The following is a 9,198-nucleotide window of genomic DNA, read 5'->3' as shown; positions in this document are numbered from 1 at the left end:
ATATTTCTCAAATCTCTTGTGAAAACATACCTAAACTCAGTTGATGAATGCTTTATCTTTAATAAAGTTAAGGTATCTCACTTAAAAAATGTCTCCTATCACTCCCTCTATCTCATGTAAACATATCTGCGGAGAGTGATGCAAACTAAGTTGGGCTGTAACGATACACCAAACCCATGATTTGCTTTGTATCATGTATTTTGACCCACAATTTGATACAAACTTTGACTCAGTAAACATAATACATACATACTTTTTTTCTGCCATATGGCATCATTTTGTCATTGATTACATGCCACTTTGCAACACAGTTATACAACAGATTCGTTATTCACTGATATTTATTGATTTCAATATTGATCGATCCCACACCAAAGATTCTTTTGTACCTAAAAATAATGTTTCCAAAATCGTTTCAGTGGTTCATTAACACGTTCAAATAATAAAACAGTAATGAACAACGGTAATGGTAACAGTAATGGACAATTCCACTCCCAACCTGTAGGGAGAACAAAGAGGAAAAGTGCTTTTGTGCCAACTGTAAAGGTGCTGGTTGACAAGTAGCTAATGCTAGGTCTATAACGTTAGTTAATTCTTGGTGGTTAATCTAAGATTACGACACCATTCAAAACGTTCAGTTATTTTTAGTATGATTGTTAACATCTCTGGGCTAACCCACGAGTTTATCAGTAACGTTAACTGTATAGATAGACAACTAATCTAATGATAATTTAGCTAGCTAGTACATCCATGTCTTCTGCCTCAGTCTGTCGGGGCTGCGAGGCTTCAGTCAGGATGAGAGCTGACAACAGCCCCGGGGACACATCCACAGTCAGCCCCCAGCCAGCTAGCAACCATCCACTGTCATTACAGCCCCGGCCCGGGGACACATCCACAGTCAGCCCCCAGCCAGCTAGCAACCATCCATTGTCATTACAGCCCCGGCCCAAGGACACATCCACAGTCAGTCCCCAGCCAGCTAGTACCATCCAGATAAAAGCTAAAAGTAAAAATTTCATTGATATTTTCCTTCTGTCAGGGACAGAACTGAGTGACATTTTTGAGTGTACCTGGGGTACACTGTTGAAAAGGTGCACAAAAAATCTGCTGCCAGGGGCCAGATAAAAGCTAAAAGTAAAAATATCATTGATATTTTCCTTCTGTCAGGGACAGAACTGAGTAACATAATTTCCCCAAGCGGGGAACAGTAGATGTGTTACAATTAAATTTCTTATGCTGCACTGTAACTTTTATTCTTGTGTTTTATGTGTCCTAATGTTTCTATTTTGTTTTAAAACTGTCTATTCATGTGTTTTATTTTTAAATTTCTTATGCTGCACTGTAACTTTTATTCTTGTGTTTTATGTGTCCTAATGTTTCTATTTTGTTTTTAACTTTCTATTCATGTGTTTTATCTTTAAATTTCTTATGCTGCACTGTAACTTTTATTCTTGTGTTTTATGTGTCCTAATGTTTCTATTTTGTTTTTAACTGTCTATTCATGTGTTTTATATGCTTATGATTTTTAACTGTTTGTACTTGTGTTTTATCTGTTTAACTGATTTTGTGTAAAGCACTATGAATTGCCCTGTTGCTGAAATGTGCTACACAAATAAAGCTGCCTTGCCTTGCCTAAAGGCAGTTTATTAAACCCGAGGCAGAACAGCGTGCCAACCCCCCCGCCACTAAGTCTAGAGGCCAAACTCTATGTTCTGCTGTTGTAAGACACATTTCAAATATGACAATATAATAGCTTTCAGTGTATTTACATGGTCATATGCTCATCTTTAGAAGAGAACAACAATTCACACCCTTCTCTCTGTGTTGTCAAAAGGCCTTCTGGGAGAAAAACTAACTGTAATGGAGGCAGAGGGGGCACGTTGAGTGAAAATAGCTCCAGTGAAAAGAAAGTAAATTACAGCACTTCATCACAAAATAACTCATGTCATCTACCAAACACAAAAGACAGATGCTATTATTTTTTTATTAGAGTCAGTATGTGAGAGGGGGTAAACTTTAAGTTTTCAAAATGACAAATTTTGTTCAATAAAAAAAAAAATCCCAGTGCTTAACAATAACTCAGTTGAAGCTTGCTTCAGTTGGCTGTGTAAGCCCTCTGCTTCTCTTCACATCAGACGCAAACTAATAGAGCGGAGAAGACTATAAGGCTATCAAAGGTAGTCTGTTACAACCTAATGGAGTGGGAGTGCAGATCCGAAGGGGTGCGGCTGTGAAGAGCAATGAAAACTAACTAAAGAGGATAAGTAGGAGGATGTGACATGGGGGATAAGTATGATGAGAAGTCCCTGTGTATGCCATGCAGTGGAAGAAATCTGTAGCCTTGATATCCTGTGAGAGAAGCTTCTGGCAAAAGTCTCAAATCTGTGCTTTTACCCCACAGCAAATAGAGCGTTTAGTGTGAAATTGACTGCCGAATGCTTGGTCAAACTTTTCCCTGTAACCGATGCCAGATACATAGGTAATTCAATCACGGGTGCACACAGGCGTGGACACGTGTCTGTCCTGTCCCGCACATGTTATCAGAAAGAGTCGGAGTTACCTAGTCAGTTAATGAACTTTACAATGCTGTTAACACAAGAAAAGAAATTACAATAGGAGAAAAAGGTATCTGTGAAGAACCTAATCTCTCATGGACGTACACATACAGTATATATTGTGCAGAATCTAACATTTTACATTACAAACCTGAGGTTGAAGAGATTATAGAAGGTATCCTGTTGTGTGTGTACACAAACTTGGCTATTAACCTTTGTGTCGCGTTCCCGTTGAATATGAACTTGTCCTTCTGGGTTGAAATTGAAAATGAACTTTTTTTGGCGCTTCTTTCGACGTTTTTGGTGCTTTAAAACAACATTTCGTCACTTTTTTCAACGCTTTTTTCAATTCATGGTCAATAAGCCTAATTTATTTGACATTAAACCTAATTTTTAAGTTTAAAAAAGCAGACATTTTTAATTATTTAGACTAAAAGTTAAGATCAGAGGATGTTAAGTGAATCACAGACTGTTTATGTCAAAGATTAGTCAGGATACTGTTTTGAAACCATTTCAAACTTCTTTTCAAATGCTATAACATTTAATAAAACACCACAATTCAATGAAAGTAAATATTTCATACTACCTGAAAAGAATGCTGCATAGGTCCTTTATAACATACATTCATGCATCCAAGTTGGGCAATTTGTTTGAGAGAAACATATTTCGGACATTTTTTAGGTCAAATTAGACCGAGGACAACACCAGGGTTAAAGCTCATTCTGATTCTGACTATACATTTACTAAGTACTGGACTCTACTCAAGCATTTCCATGCCACTTTTTACTTATACACGTCACATTTCAGACATTGTCTTTTTTACTACAAGTTATTTACTCTAGTTACTTTCTAACTACCTAAATCAAAAGTATATATATATATATATATATATATATATATATATATATATATATATATATATATGTTAACTGTATAGTGCGTAATTTCTGTTACCCTCATGAGAAATTCTAAGTAATGACAACAACATTGTCAGTGCATCCACATGATACAACTTTTCGGTAATCGCGCACCGCTCCCACCCCCTCCCCTAAGCAGTGGCTAGTAGCATTTAACCCGTCAAATCAAGAAGAACACCTTCCTACCTTCAAAAAAGGTAATTATCTCGTAGAGTATGCCCTCTGCGGCTGTTGTACTTTCCCAGCGGTGACGTAGTAACGCATCACTCGAGCTTCTGCGTGTGCGAAAGTCGCCAGACAACACCATTCTGTAATCATAGCCATACTGAGAAATACAGAGAGACTTTTGTGGAGCTAATAGGTTTAACTAGTTTTGTATCAACTCGTTATCAACTCTGGCATTAGCTTATTATTACTCCACAACATTCCACTTAAAGGATTGCTCCATAGCTACCATTATGTCTTTTTTGTCAGGATGTCCGTTAACTTACACTTTCTTTGTGTTGGAGTTTTTAACTATTTCTGAGGACTTGGTTAACTGCTCCTTAGATCTCTGCAGGGTAAATCCAGACAGCTAGCTAGACTATCTGTCCAATCGGAGTTTTCTGTTACACGACTAAAACAACTTTTGAACGTACACACGTTCGAACAAAACAAGTTCCTTTCTGAGGTTATATTGTAATAAATTAAAAAATGAACCCAATACATCATCATTTATTTAAGTGCTCATATTATGCTTTTTGGCTTTTTTCCTTTCCTTTATTGTGTTGTATATCTTGGACGTTATAGGTTTACAAAGTAAAAACAAAACAAATCCACCACAAAAGGACTTACCCTGAAAACACTGTTCACCAACTGCTCCAAACAGCTCTATTGTCGTCCAGCCTTTACTTCCGTGACGAACGTGCATCACTTTGTAACACACGTTATAATGCTCGCCTAGCTGCTAGCATGGCGCTCCCTTATGCTCTGCAACTGACAAGCTAGCAGTACCTACTGAGCATGTACGACTCACAACAAAGATTGTACATAAGTAAGATGCCTCACTCTGTAGCTAAAACAGAGAGCTCAACACAGAGAGGAGTTGCAGAATTGTGCAGTACAACAAATATATTTTGTTATGTGAAAATTAAACCACATAAACCTATTCTGGTACAACCTCTAAATTCAATTATGAACCCAATAACGAGTATAATTTGAGCTCTTTAAGGAAATATGCTATGTTGAAATACTATTTTTTTCTGACTACAATGCTAATGCCAGTTTTTTCTCCTTTTGAAATTTCCGTTCTGTCACAGAATTTCTGTTGTCTGCTGTTATTGTGTGTTGGCCTGTGTGTTGTTATCAACTGCGTTTGACAGCCAGACCGAGTTGCCAGATATACCTGTAAAAATGTAAAGCCAGCGCGCTACAGCTGTAACTTTAGTACAGCCATGAAAGCAGCAAGCAAACAACAGGATCAAAGGAGATAGAGTCTAGATTCTAATACTGTACAGTTAGATTCTAGATTCTACCCGTTCTATAATAAACGACATGTTTCTAACAGTTGGGAGATGTATTTGAAAGATGGAGACAGAGCCAAATAGGATGCTGAGTTGGCTAATGTCCTCCGGAATAGGTAAGCATTAGCTTCAGGCTAATTTATCACAGCTAACGGCAGCATTTGTGTACTCACATTCTGAGTGGTCCTGGCTAACGCCGCAATGCTAACCCTGCTACCTGCTAACGTTAATTCTAAGCCCAGAAAGTGTGTCTATCCTTTGGGTGGAGACTACAGCGAGGTTGTTGTGTTTTTAGCGGTTTCTACCGCAATTCTAAGCCAAAAAAGTGTGTCCGTCAGTTGGGTACAGAGCTCCGCGTAAGCACGGGCTTTTATGACTGTCAATTTAGCCAACCTCTAACGTTAGCTACTCCGCTGTGCGGTGAAGTAATGTCTGGCTTTGTGAGACAAGCATCTAGCAACATTGTTGGATGTTGCCGTCTCAGCCCGGCAACCTCCATGAACTTCGAGTCTGGGGAGGAGGGGGCGGGGGAGACAACATTCTGTAGTATTTTGAATTTGTACTGCAGTAACTGTAGCGTACCGTGGACTTTCAGTCAGGGCCTTAATTCTGTAACAACCTCCAAAAAAACAACAACAACCGAACAACCACACCGCACACACACAGCACTGTGCATTAAACCATACCATACCGTACCAACTTTATTTGTTAAGCACTTTACAACAACCAAAGTTGACCAAAGTGCTGTACAGAAAATAAACAAACATATTTATAATTAATAACCATACAATTTAAAAACACACAAAGTAGCAAATAAGAACAAGTAAATGAAGTCGACATCTTACTATGTGTCAAAAGCCTTTAAACATCTTTAAGCACATCAACACAGCATCACCATCAATACCCAAACAATAGCATTACAAATGTATAAAATACCGCAATAACGTTATATCTCCTAAACAGTAAATCCATCCTCCTATCCTTTCTTTTCTTCTCTTATGCGCGCCTGTACGGAATAAGTCCCGATGCCATTACAGCGGCTCCGTCATAACACTGGCTTCGTCATAACGCTGTGCCACTAACTTGGTTTTGCAATCGTAGCTGCCCAACACTTCAAGTAGTGAAGCTGCTAGCTAGATCCTAAGCTCGTTTTCTTTCTGTGACATCCTCAAACTTTAAAAATCTCTCTTTTACTCCGGTGTCAGTAACATACCGAAGTACAGATGACAGCTGTGCAGTGTTGCTTAAATCTGTGGTCTCGTCCACCGTAACTGCGACACACTTGGTGTTGTTGATCTCTTTTTCGATGGCATCATTTAGCACCTCAGCAACAGCCCTTAGGAGATCATTTAGAATTCTTCCAGATGTTCCCGTTTTTTCTCACTCTCTCATTGTGCAGGCTTGTCTCTTGTCATTGCTGCTCATCCAGTGTCAAATCCACCCTGGACTCACCAAAGGTCTTCAAATGTACCACCATCGTGAGGTATCGCATGGATGCCTGATGTTTGCTAGCTGCCTTGGTGAAGCTATTAAGGCTGTTAAAACCTGTGGTGTTCCATGTTCCCTGACTGGTATTAAAAAGCAAACACGGCTAGCAAAATGGCTTGTTCCGTTCGATGCTAGCTGTTAGCCAGTCATAGCGGTCGTAGTTACCCTCAATGAAGTGCCGCGCAAAACCTTTGCCAGCCTTGGTCAGCCCATCCAGCTTAAGTATAGGTCTTCCTCTTGAAATAATTTATTTCTTCTCTCCAAACAAACACCTTGAAAAAGGCACATGAAGGAGCTCGGAAACAGGATCGTTAGGTGGTGTGAGGGCAGCGGCCATAGCTAGTTCACTTCTGATTCACTCACAACCCGCTAAAAGGTTCAAGCTTTGATGACATCAGCGGGGGCTCGCGCCGACTCAACGCTGGGCCCCTAGGGCGTTCTGTCACTACACATCAAAATTTGATTGGCTGATACACACGTCACTCAAAGTTATAATCAAAAAGGAAATGACAACTTCAATGAAGGGCTAGCAATGCTACTGTACCGACAGCTACTAGTGCTGGTCCACGGAGCTGTGATGCGTTTACATGACATGGAAAATCCAGCTACCATATTCTTTCTGGAAATATAATCGTAACGTACGGAAAAAGTAATGGAATTATCGACACACATTAATTTAATTGTGAAAAAATATATTTTTAATTTTGACAGGGCCAGCAGAGAAGGCCCTGATGGCCCACCACGGATTTTAAACCTTTAAACCTTTGAAATGATCTCCACCACATCTAACTACAATGTTAAAGTACTTCTTACATTAAGTTATGTTAATGTGTCAGTAATAATAATTCAATATACTGTAATAAAACACTGACAGGAGTTTTGCAGTAGGGGCCTACTTTTATTCTTGATACTTAAGGTATAAAGACATTCTCATCGTAATAGACCGAATTACCGTGATTCTATGTGACACTAGCACAAAAATCATTTCAGGGTAGACAAATGGTATTTCATTTGAAATACAGAGACATGTGAAATTTGCAAACATGGTTATTTCTGTAGTCATTTTCAGCTGTACCTGTTTATATATATATATATATATAAATATATATATATATATATATATATATTATTATATATATATATATATATATATTATACAGCAATAAGCAATTGACAAACCAAATCCACGTTTATGAACCGCAACATCTCACCGCTGTTTGGACTGACTGCTAGCTGTAACAGGTAATTTAGGTCTCCAACGTGATGTTAGTGAAAGTGTTGAAAATATGAAAGCATCAAACATGCATTTTAGATGAATGAGATGAGAGTTTATCAAGTTGTTCCTCATCCCTGTTTGCTCAGTGCTGTTCAATTGTATGTACGGGACATGGGAGTTTTCTACCCGGAAATTATTGTGAACAAAGATTGTGATTGGCTCTATACTGGGAAGGATGATGATGGGAATGTTCTAATGATAAAAACCATAATTATATAAACTCTTTGTAGTTCTGCGGTTCACCAGCTCCCTCCACAATATGATCGTTGGTTGTTGACAATATGTGCTGCTGTGTTCTGCAGTGATAGCGTAATTTCAGCAATTTCACTAATATTAGCATCCAAGCTTAGTATATATGTGCAACAAGTGACAATGATACTGATCCTTCAAATCCCTGAGCCTGTTCCCTGACAGATTAGGGTTAGGAAACTGTGTGAATGCGTGTGTCCCCCCCCCAGATTCAAACAACAATTCAAGTCCATATTATCATAATCACAGCTTGTTTGGATGTGTGCACATCCTGCTCTCAGGCCGTCAAGTGTTTTTTTCTTCTTTTCAGCTGAAAAAACATCTCCTTGCCATGATTATTCCACCTGCTGTCTGTTGATCATCGTGACGAGGGAGGAAGCAAGGTATAGAGTGAATCAGGAGAGATGACCTGCAGAAGGAGAAAGAGCTGTGTGCATTCATGTGTTGTTTGTGAATTTAGTTAATATGGCTGGTCGTCCAGATAGAGACTTTAAAGGCAGTGTGTATGACAAGGGAGGGGAAACACAATGGAGAGATCAGCTTTTATAGTCTATATCCTCGACGTCCACTTTCGGGATTGCTCCATTGCCGATTGAAAATCTGCTAAATTACACTCATTTAGGCCGGATATCAGTTGCCTTGGGCTCCCCTTGTATTGCCATTCTAAACTCTGATAGATTTCTGAGGACTATGGTTACCTGGTCCTCAGATCTCTGCAAGGTAAATCCAGACAGCTAGCTAGACTATCTGTCCAATCAGAGTTCCCAACTAAAACTACGTTCCTTCCTGAGGCGCTTAGTGCAGCCCAAGATGATTGTGATTGGTTTAAAGAAATGCCAATAAACCAGAGCATGTTTTTCTCCAATCCAAGAATGCTGTGTGGACTTGCCAGACCCTCCTCTGCAGCGCTGTGTAAGAAGGTCTAGCTTTCGTCGAACGAACACATTTGCAGATGCACTTTAAACTTCAGCCATCATTTTTATATTATTTATGTCAGAGATCTTCAACAGGGGGTCTGGGACCCCTTGGGGGTCGGTCCCCAGAGTTAGTTCAGGGGGGCCGCCAAATTCTGTAATGTTTTTGAATGTTACTTATTCCAAAAAGTAAAATCAGTCTGAAAACATACATTAATATGAATTCAAAATTTTAAGAGCAAAGATAAATTGGCCTATATGTGAAAAAAAATGTATTTACACATTGAAGATTAACTT

At 39.0% G+C, this 9,198-nt stretch overlaps 1 long non-coding RNA gene across 1 annotated transcript in view; it reads left to right on the top strand.

The window, feature by feature from the left end:
* The first annotated feature begins 3,657 nt into the window (after positions 1–3,657).
* The window catches only part of LOC116689529 (uncharacterized), a 7,588-nt gene continuing 2,047 nt past the window's right edge, over positions 3,658–9,198 (top strand). The window contains exons 1-2 of the long non-coding RNA XR_004332014.1: positions 3,658–3,685; positions 7,020–7,024. This is a non-coding gene — a long non-coding RNA (uncharacterized LOC116689529). The remainder of the gene's footprint in view (positions 3,686–7,019; positions 7,025–9,198) is intronic.

This window comes from Etheostoma spectabile, chromosome 5, assembly GCF_008692095.1.
Source record: "Etheostoma spectabile isolate EspeVRDwgs_2016 chromosome 5, UIUC_Espe_1.0, whole genome shotgun sequence".
NCBI lineage: Eukaryota > Metazoa > Chordata > Actinopteri > Perciformes > Percidae > Etheostoma > Etheostoma spectabile.
Note: the sequence above shows the minus strand (reverse complement) of the source record. Positions and strands in the feature narration are given on the sequence as shown.